Source organism: Octopus bimaculoides, chromosome 28 (assembly GCF_001194135.2).
Source record: "Octopus bimaculoides isolate UCB-OBI-ISO-001 chromosome 28, ASM119413v2, whole genome shotgun sequence".
NCBI lineage: Eukaryota > Metazoa > Mollusca > Cephalopoda > Octopoda > Octopodidae > Octopus > Octopus bimaculoides.
Window position 1 is genome coordinate 6521503 of NC_069008.1, and position 13668 is coordinate 6535170.

A 13668-nucleotide genomic window follows, 5' to 3' on the forward strand; every position below is an offset into this window, starting at 1 on the left:
AGAATTTGGATGATTGCTGGATTTACTGATATATTTTAGGTTAGTGGAGGGTTTGTGATACGGGAAAAATGTTTTAGTGTGTAGATCTAAAGTGACGTCCAAGAAGTTAGCTATAGATGTTTTATCTTCAAATACTATACCAAAGCCCATTCTACTAAAAAACCTAGCTAATTTATTTTTAACTTTTTGTATTTTTTGATTTGTGGTGTTCTCTAAGTATAATAGACAATCGTCTCTGTATAGACCACCCTTAACATTTGGGAATTGGTCTTCTAATTCGTATAGAATGTATGTGCATACTAAAACTGCTATTTGTGCTGAATCGGAACTTCCCATAGGGACATCGAATCCTTCTTATCTTGTTGAATGCACACACACACACACACATATATATATATCAAATTATAATCAGGGGCCAGGTAATTGCTTCACCACGCACCCAATTTGGAAATAGGAGTTAAAATGCCTTTTCTGCTACCATGGCATTATCAAAATTATTAATTATTAATTAATTAATCCTTCTTAAGTATCGAATCCTTCTTAAGTATCCATAGTTTTTTTTATTGAACTTAATTATGGAATTTCTAGCTGCTTTAATAACTTTAAATTCCTCTCTAGGCATACCCGCCTTCTTGTGAGCAAACCAAAGTGCTTTGTTTAAAATAATGAGATTAATTGAGGGATAAAAAATTAGAAATGTCAAATTGGATAAATTTGGCATTATGTTTGTTATTAATATTGCGAAACCATTCAACTACCTGCAAAGAATTAGACTATAAACTAAGTTTTTGTATATATATATATATATGTATATGTGTGTGTGTATATAATAATAATAATAATAATAATAATAATAATAATAATAATAATAATAATAATAATAATAATAATAAAAGGGTTAAAATTAATTAATTCTTTAATTAATCAATTAATTAATTAATAATTAATAATTTTGATAATGCCATGGTAGCAGAAAAGGCATTTTAACTCCTATTTCCAAATTGGGTGCGTGGTGAAGCAATTACCTGGCCCCTGATTATAATTTGATATATATATATATATATATATATATATATATATATATGTGTGTGTGTGTGTGTGTGTGCATTCAACAAGATAAGAAGACAGAGAGTGATACATGTGTTTGTGTCCGTGTGTCTGTATGTGTATGTATGTGTATTTATGTGTATGTATGAGAAAAACACTCATCTCAACACCTGCATTCTGTAAAAGAAGTATGGGTTATTCAATATTACTGCGCATGTTAAGTGTTTAGGAAATTATATGACTAAAACTAAAACGCAAAATATAAATAACATAGTAACCACTTAATATTTTCCGACTCCCCTCCATTTTAATCTGTTAATACCATCCGCCTTGAAACCATCCCTGGCTCTATAACGCAAACTTTATGTTTAAAGTGGTCTACATTAAAATCTTTCATCAAACTTTCATATGAATTTATGTTCCATTTCAAACTTATTCGAAACAAAATCAGTGTATTTCAGTAGAAATATGGGATCTTTTCCTTTTGGCCGGCACATAGAAAAAATAATTTTTTGTAACTAAACACTTTCAAATTTCGTATACTGGGGTCTCCTCACTGTGCAGGCAAAGTGAAAGTAGTGTTAGTTTAGCTCCACGACAAACCTGATCAAGTAGACCAACAATGAAATGCATTGAAAATAATGGCCATCTAAAATAGCATTATATGTTATGTCTCTTTTTCGAAGAATGGGTAGCAATTTGAATTACTTTGACTGCTATTTCAAGCAGTTTGAAAAACAGATCGAGAATCCTACATGTACATGAGTACAGACATCGCTGAATGTTGAACAAGTTCGATTTCAAATTACATGGCTGATCCTATGACACAATAATTTGAGCTGAATTACAGGCAGACTTAAGATTTGTGAGCGAAACTTGAAAGATGGAAACTGTGAGAAAGCCGTTTGGATGGTCCATGCTCTGCCTGAGGATTATATAAAGGGTAGAAATGCCTGCAGATAACCAGACGAACTATAATATAATTGACAGTAGCTGTAACTCAAGGGATTAACCTATTACATTATGTCGGCCGTTTGGTATTTCAGTACCCCCATTTGCTTTTTCAGTTTAACTAATGCCCAAACAAACTTTACCTTCCGTCTGAAGTAGATAAAATAATTAGCTAATGAAAACGCAGGAAAGTAGTATTCTATCATGAACATAGTCCAATTAATGGAATCTGTCAAATAATAATTTGTTCTTCTTCGAGCAGTTCCTATCTTAATGATATTGGATGGATTTCTACTAAAAGCAAGAATGGAAAGGGAATTATAGTGTGACATTCTGTTATTCTTAGGTATAATTTTTAATATGTTACGAGGTGGAGATTGAACAAAGTGTCTACATTATCAACAACATGCATACATACACAAACCATGAACACGAGAAACGGATGGAAATGTTTAAACAAGAACACAAATATCATATGCTTCACGTACTGAATCTTTGTAGCAATTAGGCTACCAAGATTCTAGATGAGGTGGAGAATAAATAAATAAACAAATTATGTTAATCCTTTATGTTTATTTGGTCGAAGTCAGGCTATGATTAAATAGAAGGGAAAAGTGCAGTGCAGATGGTGGAAATAAAATCTATCCGTATTAAGGATATTAAAATATGCCATACTTATTTGCTCTTGTGAACTCTATGGAACAGAATCCATTATAGTAGCGGTAGAAAAGGTAGAGAAAGGAGACAGTACGTCTGTAGGTTAGAAAATGGAAATATCTGTCTGTGATTGTGTACCAATAATTCACGTGATCTGTTTCTGGAGGCCGTATAAGATGTGCGGAAGCAGGGCAACATCGTCCCAATTGTGAAAATGAGAGCAATACTCTATTGAGCTTTGTTGAGTTTCAATAAGTGTTGGAGCCTGAAGTGACTTCTGGCCTTTAAAAGAAGAGTTAACCATTGGGACGCAGTTCGATAATGATGTACTTTTGACAGGAAAGATCTTCGATGAGAGTGAAACCCAACAAATGGCGTGATTTTGTCGGCTGTGATGATGTTTTCTTCATATGAACAGCATTCGTGGTTTCTTGCTTTGAAAAGAAATGAGATTGACATTTCTCCATTGGAGGATGCTTTCAAGATCCCTGTTAATAGAATCAGTGTTTTTGGCTTGTGATGTCTAGGTTATGATGGGATAATTCATGGTTCGGAATGAAGGGTATAGGAATCTAGGCGAGTATTGTTGAATGTAGCGGCAAAATATCTTATAGATACCGATAGGAACTACGGCGGAGGTAAAGAATTCGTACATCACCCGTTTTCGGTGTAACAAAAATCCTAACCCTAAACCCTAACCCTAACCCTAACCCTAAACACTGGATGCAAGTATTCTTTACTTTCATCGGAGCTACTGTCATTGTAGTTAAAAAATAAAAACACTTAGAGAGCAATAATAAATGAGACTATTTATAAAACATGCTTAACGGATATAGGCTGCAGATGTTGACAATAGACTTTTAAGGAGATTATAAGATTGGCACTTAAACTGTTTTTAATTATGTAAGAAATTAGAACTTAAGCCATATCCTGATCAGGCATCATAGAGGAAAGACGGATTTTTGTTCGTTTTGTTTTGAGTCTTGGTAATATTGTAGGAAGCAACAGAGACAATCAGAAAGGTCAGTAATTAATTCATTTCACAATTTGTGATTAATTGTATTGTTTCTGGTTCTATATTATTTCTTTATTTATTTCTGTGACTATAACTTAGTATCCAATGAATTCATTTTTGCTTCCACTTGTATATATCATATATTTGTGCACACAGACTAAATCTTAGATTTTTTACTTGCATTTGACTGGCAAGTGATTTGGTATGAGACCGCGCGTTGAAACTGAGGTGATTACTTTGTAGAAGAGTCATTAAAAAAATTATGAGGAAATTATGAGGAAATAAATGATGACATGTGCATTAACTCCTCTCCCTTACACAGAAAGAAATTTTCACAACAAATTCCGATATAATCGCAATCCCCACCATGTGAAACGTATCTCTAGGAAATTTCATAAAAAAATTATCCCTTTTCAGAAAGTTATGGGATAACAGACTAAGTGTGGTCCTACAAAATTGGTGTAAGTAAATTAAGACCATTTTTCTTATTCAGCTTTCTATTCAACAACGCTCAGCAAATGTGAAAGAATACTGGAATCAGCATAATTTCTGGATTAAACTTATTTGTAGAAAGTAGTGTTGCAAATATTTGAGCAACTGCTATATTTCCAGAGTTATAAACAGTATAAAACGCTATTTGCAGAATTTAAAATGTTAGATTTTCTTCCTGATTGAAGCGTACTTGAAATATCCAGTTATAGTATTCAATAATAAAACATTAATTTGGAAATTTATTAAAATTGGAATTTATAAAGATTTTCCAATCTAGACATAAGTAATTGTTTTCTTTTAATAAAAGTTACATAATCTAAACTAATTAGCTTTATTATAGTATATATAGAGATGTGCCTGTATGGGTGACTGGTCTTCTGTTTTTATTCGACATTATCATTCATTTTGTTCTTCACATTCGATGTGAATTGAAAGCTAGTGAAATCGAGGATAAATTCATGGAATGGAACGGGGCAATCTTTTTCCCTTCGAAGAATCTGGAGTGTGAAAGCATTGATAATCACTGATATTTTGTATTTTCTTCTTTTACAGATTAATCTACGTTTGAAAATATGCTCCGCGAACTAAATATGTTGACTGTTGTGTTGATACTATATATGGGATTGTTTTTGGAGTCGCATGTTGCTGTCTCAGACATCTGCTCAAAATGTGTATGTAATCTTGATGTAAACTGTAGCAGTCGCGGATTGTCTTCAATTCCGAAAGGCCTTCCGATAAATATTACATCTTTGTAAGTATTAGAATTTGATTCTGACATATTTTCCGCATACTGTGTTTCAAATTCTCATTGGTCATGTTCCCAACTAGTACCTTATATTGTTGATTTCACAGCTTATATTGTTGATCACACAATGTTATATTAGAGTAAAACAAGCCCGTAAGTTCTCTGTTGTGAAGGCAATTAGTCTCTTTCCTCTATTGAACCTATGATTTGCAGCAAATATGAAATCATATTACTAATATCTTGAACTTATGGCATAGTTGAGGAACGGAAGGAATGAAAACTTTGGTATTAATTAAATGTGTTGAATACGAGTACACAATATTATACTATTTTCTGAATTAGCTGAAAGTGTTGTTTACATCAGGCTGAGTAAAAAGAAAGCAACGTTTTGAAATAAGAAATTCATTGCAATATATTTTAACAATGCAGAAATTTCATTCATCAGAGTAAATACCATTACAATCAACACATTTTTGCCAACGAGTTTGTTTATTCCGGTAACATAAAAATCTGAAGTTCTGGGGCTGATGAACTCTTTGAACATACTTTCAACTCCTCTCGCAAGAAACCACCAAGGTGGTTGAAAAAGTGGTAGTTGGTGGGAGAAAGGTCTGCGGAATAAGTTGGGAGGGGAAGAACTTCGTAGCCAAGTTCCCTCAACTTCTGGAGCGTCGTTAATGAAACGTGTGGTCGAGCATTGCCATGAAGAATTATTGTCCCGCTTCTGTTGACCAGTCTGGGATGGAGGAGTAGCAGTTTTTCGTTCATTTTGGCAATTTCATAGCAATATGTTTCTGCAATAATGGTTTTTCTGGGTTTTAAGAAGTTATAAGGGATGAGTCTAGCAATACACCGAACAATCACCATAACCTTCTGCAAAGAACGTTTTTCTTTTATTATTGTATAAAATCCACTTTTCGCTGCAAGTTACAATACGGCCGAGAGATGGATCGGTCTGGTTACGGAGAAGTGACGAGCAAATTTCATATCTGCACATCATATGATTCTCATTCAAATCGTGTAGCACCCATTTGTCGAGGCTTTTTTGATTTTCCGATTGCATGCAAATGGTTGCTGGCAGTTTTCTGGCTAACTTGAAGTTCTTTTGTGACTTCTCGAGTGGTTTTACGTGGACCTCTCTCAAAGACGGTCTTTAATTGACCGCCGTCATCGCTGACAGACGTTTACGATCTTCAAGGCTCAGGACTCCACTGCAAAATCGTTTTAACAATTTTCGAGCTGATCACTCGCTGGTCATTTCCTAACCAAACGTTTCTTTGATGTCGCGAGCAGTTTCAGCTGAATAGCAAAATTGCTCTGATATCGCACTTTGACAGTTCCATTTCAGATTATTATAACAACAGTGAAAAGAAAAATATTAATGTTAATTTATTGATGCATTTGATGCCAAATTCCCTTTCAAGACTGGGATGTGACCTTGCTGCAGGCAATTATCCGATGGTGGTGTGTTTACGTCCTCGTAACTTAGCGGTTCGGCAAAAGAGACCGATATAATAAGTACTAGGCTCACAAAGAATAAGTCCTGGGGTCGATTTACTCGACTAAAGGCGGTGCTCCAGCATGGCCGCAGTCAAATGACTGAAACAAGTAAAAGAGTAAAATAGTAAGAATGCTGGTTGAGAAGTGAACCAAATAAAAGATGCATCTGCCAAGCGACTGATAGACCAAGCTAGAGCAACCTGTAGAAATTCAGAGAAACATAATAGAAAATTAGCAGAAGGAGAGTGAAACAGCTGTAGCAGAAGGAGAGTGAAGCAGCTGTAGCAGAAAGCGGTAATGAAAAGGTAAGAGATGGAGAATACGAAGCAGATGGAAACCGCAGAGTACCAGAGAATACTGATAAAGTAACTAATGAAGACGGTCGAGATGAACAAATGTCAGTAAGTACCGCACAAGACTTGAACGATGAAGAGGTAGAGATTTTAGAAATGTTGCAAGGTAAAGTGAGCGATGGGAACAATGAAATACCACCAAATATAAGATATATGGACACCTGTGATACAGGTAACTTTTGCACATTTATCGAGGCCAAATTGCATCCTGATGTCATCACTGAATTGTTTAACAATTCCTAATAAGCCCCGTAGTTGGTAATTTTTTGCAAAGAGATTTAAATCATCCATATAAAAGAGATTTATATTTTTATCAAACATTTTATAGCCATATTGTACACCATCGAGCAATTTTGAGAGAAGTATTAAGGCTAGACAAAAAAGGAGTGGTGATAGAGAGTCATCCTGGAAAATGCCATATGAAATTCTTACATCTCCAGCATTGAGAGATTCATTGTCACTGTTCAAAGTCAGTGTGGTTCTCCATGATCTCATACTTACAGACAAGAAGTTTCGCAAAGTAGGCGCTATTTTATACATTTCTAGACATTTCTTAATCCAGCTATGTGATAGACTATCAAAAACTTTTTTATAGTCAACCCAGGCTACCGACAAGTTTTTGTGTTGCTTGTGACAATCTTCCAAGATCGTCTTTACAATCATAGGATGCCCCTTTTTATTAAAATGCTACAGGTATATTCAGTCAAGACAGATATAAGTATTTCATACATTGTTGCTAAGCAGGGTATAGGTCTATAGGTTTTTGGTTCATTTGTTTCCTCATTTTAGAAGTGGGAATATAACACCATCAACTAGCCAAGAGGGAATCACACTTGGTTGTTGTAAAGTTTTGTTAGTAGTTCATGACTCTTTGGGAAGACATTCAACCAGAAGTTAGGAATTTTATCCTTTCCTGGAGACATCCATTTGCTCGATGGCTTCCTGAGAGCAGATCTTACATCCTCTACCTTGACACCCTCCCACTTTTGCTCTTCTAAGGAGTCTAAGTCTGTAGGTATTCTATCAAATCAAGGAGCCTTTTTATTGTGTGTTTTTATTCTGCCTAAGTTTTATTCCAAAATTCCTGCACTTCTTACTTTGATGGGACAGATTTTACTGTAACTGGTATTTCCCCTATCTTCCTGTAATAATGTTTTGGGTTATTTTTGAACATGTTGCTGTCCTTGAAGAATCTAACGCGCTTTTCATACCTTGCTATGCGGGAAACTTTAGCACATACCTTTTGTTTGATAGTTTCTATGGTGGTATCGATGTCAAGTATGGTTTTCATATATTTTGTCTTTAATTTTCGGATTTTTGTTGGTTTGATAGTCTTGTCAAAGTTAAGGTTTTTTAAACATTCTATGTCAGACCTAAATAGCTGAAATTAGTGTTGAATACACTCTTGCCAAGTAGGCTTTTTGTGGGAATGTCGTCGTTTTCTAAACTTTTCACCACATAGAACCGTTATGATTCTCGCGGATGCATAGTACAGGTGGTTGAGATCTGTAATAGCAACATCATTAGCTGAAATTATATCCTTAAATACAAGGCGGATTTTACCAATTATTTTCTGCTTTTGGTTAGAGTTGCGAATTTTTGGGAGAAAGTGACGTTCATTCATACTGGTTTCTTTAATTTTCAGCCATTCAATCATGATCTGTTTTTTTATATCATCTAGTTCAGTTGGGTCAATTTCTGTGTGACTCTCTTCATCTATTTGATTTTCATCTGCCTTGGTGTTTATGGTTGGTCCAAAAAGTATTTCACTTTACTTCTCAGTTACATTAACTCTCTCTATCATTACTCCATTTTCATCAGACCTGAGCTGATCTGTAATTATTTCCTCTGTAGTGTCTTCTTTAGCTGCAACTTCGTTTCCTTTATCCCGTACTGATTGTTTAATTTGTTCAATCTCTAATTCACTTAGTAATTTCTTTTTCATAATGTTCCTTCTGACGTTGGCAAGTTTGTTGCTGTCTATGTAGGGTCTTACTTCAAGCTGCTTCTGACTCCAGTTTAGGTAGGTTTGTTCAGTATTAGATCTATTTGTGGAGAAATACATGGCAGGATAGAAGGCTTTAAGAACTTTATTATTTCCCCTAGACCGTTTTTCATTCTTTTTCTTTTGGTTATTTGATGACAAGTGTGGATGGCCATCTGTTAGAATATTCCGGTTGTGGGGTACTTCCAGCTCCTGTGTTTCGGGAAGATTTGAACCAGTAGCTGATTTTTCGTACCCAGTCTGGTTCCTCACTGGGGTACACGACGCTTGTTTATGCGGGTGACGGCCTATTTGGTTTGTATTTTGCTTTGTTACCATTGAGGTATGACGAGTTTGGACGTTGACATTAGGGGACGCATCTGTCTGTTTAAGGTTAATGTTTTAAGACGACACCACATCCGAGTTCTCTGAATGAAAACATTGCCCGTAACAAGAGATCTATATATTTTTTGTTGAGAGATTTATCTCTGGGCATAGTTTTTTGTGGTGTTTTTAAACTTATGAATTGTTCACACTGTGTTAGTTCGAAAGTAAAAAAATTGTTTTTTGGTATTTTTTGTTTTTTTTGCTTTATTTCTGACACGTGTTTTCATGTGCGTGTATGTGTGTCCTGTAAATTTCACGTAGTTGTGTAAACATTGGGATGTATTAAAATGTATATATGATTATGTAGACATTCGAGTGTATGCGTAATTAATCAATTTGCGTACTTACTGTTTTGTTCCACTCATATTTTATAATTTGTAAACTTCCCGATGTTGATTTTGCAAGTGTCTTTAGCACATGTTTCACTGAGACATCATGCATAGGAGAAACTGTGCTTTGTATGACAGTAAAGTTTCATTTTTGCGATTATTTTCGTTAAAAGGCCACTTCCTTCAAGTCTTCCACAGGTTCCTTTATCCCATTCCACTGATGTTATTAGATTAGATTTGTTTTTGAATGGAGAGTCCGGTGTAGCACATCCATGTTGTTATTCAGTGCGGAGCTCACCAGTTATTCAGCGCGGAGCTCACCAGTTATTCTGCACGTGGAGATCTCTGTTATTCAGCGCGGAGCTCTCCTGTTATTCAGTGCGGAGCTAAATTATTATTATTATTATTATTATTATTATTATTATTATTATTATTATTATTATTATTATTATTATTATTATTATTATTATCATCATTATTGAGTGAGAGAGCAGTGCATGCCATCAAAATGACACTGGAATAAAATATATGAAGCCCAATATACCTGTCATGACTATCCGTCTAATAAAGGTACACCAGACCTATGCATCACAACCATATGTGCGCGACATGGTGATCTCATATCAAGATTAACAGTACATGACCTTGCAGCTGGAGCCCAGTTAGAATTTTCTGGTTAAGTAGGCTATTCCACTCAAAAGATCCCTGAATAAGGGTTGTTTAAAGATGTTGAACAAACTACCCATGTTTCCAGATTATCCAAACCCCAAAGAATTCCTCTTATCACATATCTATGATGTTTCCCCACTACTTCTACTCCTGATCAGAGATGCACATATCGTCAGCCTCTAAGGGACATACTCAACTGGTTAAGGTCAAGCAACTGGCAAACAAACCTGTGGTATTGAGCAGAATATTAGCTGTAGCCCATCATTTATACCAAGACAAAACAATGTACATGATAACACTTCCAATCAATTAAGATCAAAAGCCATGAGAGCCACTACCAAACGTTGCTCTGTGTACCATGTGTATGTGCTGTGGTTTATTGCGGTACTCTTATTTTCACTGTCTTGAATGTGTTTAACGTAGGATGTGTGCGGTGCCTAGTAGTGCTATTTACTGTATGTCATATATGCTTGTAAGTATTTGTGTTTTGGTTATGTATTTGTCTGAATATTTTTTTGTCATACCTAGTGCACCCACTATAATAGGAATTGTTTCTGCTTTTAGGCTCCACATTCGAGTTATCCTATTTCCAGATCTTTCTATTTTGAAACTCTCCGTGTTTCTTTTAGAGAAACGTTGTCATCTGTTGTTATTGATACATCGATTAGAAGGCGTCATTTTCTTGGTGATCTCTTACAATTATATCTGGTCTATTAACCTTGATTTATCTATCTGTGTATTAGCATATCCCAAAGTATGGTTGCTTCCTTATTTTCTGTGACCTTTTCTGGTGAGTGCCTATACCATATTTTTTCTTTTGTCATTTTACAGTGTTCGCACAGCTTCCAGTGTATATAGGTCCAAACTCTGATATATCTGTGAATATATTATTTCTTAGCCAGGACTGGGCAGCTAGAGACAATATGATTTATTGTTTCTTCTCCATCACCACATATTCTATAGTTACTTGTATTTTTTTTCATTATGTGTTTTTGGTGATCTTTGGTGGGAAGGCTTTGATCTTGTGCTGCAATTAAAAATTCTTCAGTCTCTGCTTTGAGTCCTGAGCTTCTTAACCGTTGCTGAGATTTTGCTTTGTCTATTTCTTTTAGCTTAACCCAATATTTGCCATGTCGGGGCCTTTCTTGTTATTGTTTTATCATGATATGCTGTTACTCATCTGATAAGAGTACACCAGGTACATGCATCACAACCATAGGTGCGCGACAAGGTGATCTCATATCAAGATAAACAGCACATGAGCTTGTAGGTGGGGCCCAGTTAGAATTTTCTTCAGGTCGAGTAGCCCATCCCGCTCAAAATCTCCTTGATTAAAGGTTGTTTAAGGATGATAAACAAAACACCCATGTTTCCAGAGGTGAATTATTCAAACCTCAAATAATTCCTCTAAACACATGATGTTTCCTCACTACTTCTACTCCTGATCAGAGATGCTCATGTCAGCAACCACCAAGGGACACGCTTAACTGGTTAAAGTCAAACAACTGACAAGCAAATCTGTGGTATTGAGCAGAATATTTACTGTAGCCCATCTTTTATACCAAGACAGAACAATGTACATAATTGCGCTTCCAACCAATTAAGAGACCACGAGGGCCACTGCCTGATACTGCATCAGGGCATCAAAAGCCATGAGAGTCACTGTCTGGTACTGCATCAGGGCATACACTTATTATTATTATTATTATTATTATTATTATTATTATTATTATTATTATTATTATTATTATTATTATTATTATGTTTTCTTTCTTCTTTCTTCAAATTTTCTTCCATTTCTCGCCGGGTGTTTTCCGGACACCTAGGGCAGAGAAGCTCATTGTATGCATTCCCAGTTTACACACGCAAATCTGTTTCATTGAGTGGAGCATTTGCTAGTAGTAGTAGTCGTGGTAGTAGTAGTAGCAGCAGCAGCCGCAGTAGATGTATCATTATCAGACCCTTCTGCTGAAATCGTAGATCTTAATTTATGATAGTTTGCAGCTGCCATGTCGTTAGCTAAAATTGGTGTAGTCAAGTACGATAGTTTAAGTGTAGAAGTGTTGAATATCTTGTAGTGTTTGTGAAAGCATTTTTAAAGGTTGTCAAAGAATGCAATCGGAATGTTAATTTACCTAACAACGAATAAAGGAAAATAAATCATGTTATATTACGTTTCCTCGTTCTAGTTTTTTTTCTTTTTAGTTGTATTCAGTGGATGGTCAACAATGGTATTGTCAATGCGTTTATGATTATTGTTGGCTTTTATTAGGATCGACATTTACATTGATACTATTTATATTTGTCAAAATGTTGTTCTTGATTTAGAAACCTCTTTTCTACTAGTGGCAGGTTCGAAAATTTGGTTAGAAGATTGAAGTTTTTAAAGAACTTGTGTGGTTTTGCACAAGTTCTCTAGTGGTTGGCATTTGAGGAGATTTTTGCTATTAGGGTTAGTGGAGAGTCATCTCTTTATATAGACCACTGCCCAATTCTAGAAAATACTTATGTATTTCATCATGGAGGAATACATTAAGTCGGAGGCCTGCAGCGAGTCCGAAGACCACGTGGTGGTAACGAAGTTATTAGTTCTAGAGTTTCTAATCCAATAAATATCTTGAAACACAAAATTATGGATTTGCGAACAGCTAGTCTAATATCAATTTCATCGTTGGTTATATCTGTTATTTTTCTACTATATATTAATGTCTTTTTCACAAGGATAGTGTAAATAATAAGACAGCAGTCTATAACGTGAAATTGAAGAAAGGAAGTGTTTGCCTTATTATTTAAATTGATTTAACAACGGATTACTTCACATGAATTGTTTTCACGGTTAACTAAAATATGTTTTTTAACATTTAGAATAATTCTATCTATAATTTTCTTTCTAATCCTACAGAAATCAGAAGTGTGATGAACGGGATAATGTTAGAGTTAGTTTCAGTGTCCTTAATGTTAAATTTAGTGGGTTTTGTAATAAGTAGTTCATTTTGTGCTGCTAAATCGAATTTGTTGATTAATTTGTATACTTTGTCCTTTATGGATTTTAAGTTATTAGCAGTTGTTATTTTACAGTTGTTAGTAGGCTCCTTGAAAATAAATTTATGATATGTATCCTTAGTTAAACTATACAAATTAACTGTTTTGTTGGAGTGAATATGTATATATTCAGAATATCTAATATCTGTGATTTGGGATTTTACTTGTTGATGGAATGTATTTGTACGGTGGTTATGGAATGTATTTTAAAGGAGGTAGAAATCCGTTACGGTCAGTCAATTTGTAAACAAAGAGTAAAATACCGTTTGAGGTTTAGCCGGGACGAGTTAGCTCCTTTAGACTAGTTAAGTTGACAAATCTTATGGACATAAGGGGCGAACAAGAAGTATATATATATATATATATATATATATATATATAGTCAATTACGAATTAAAAGCAGCGCTAGTGTTGCAAACATTATGGATCTTTCACACTCATTTTATGTGCTTTGCTTGCTTGCTTCGGTATAACACTTTGGGGATGACCCCCCCCCC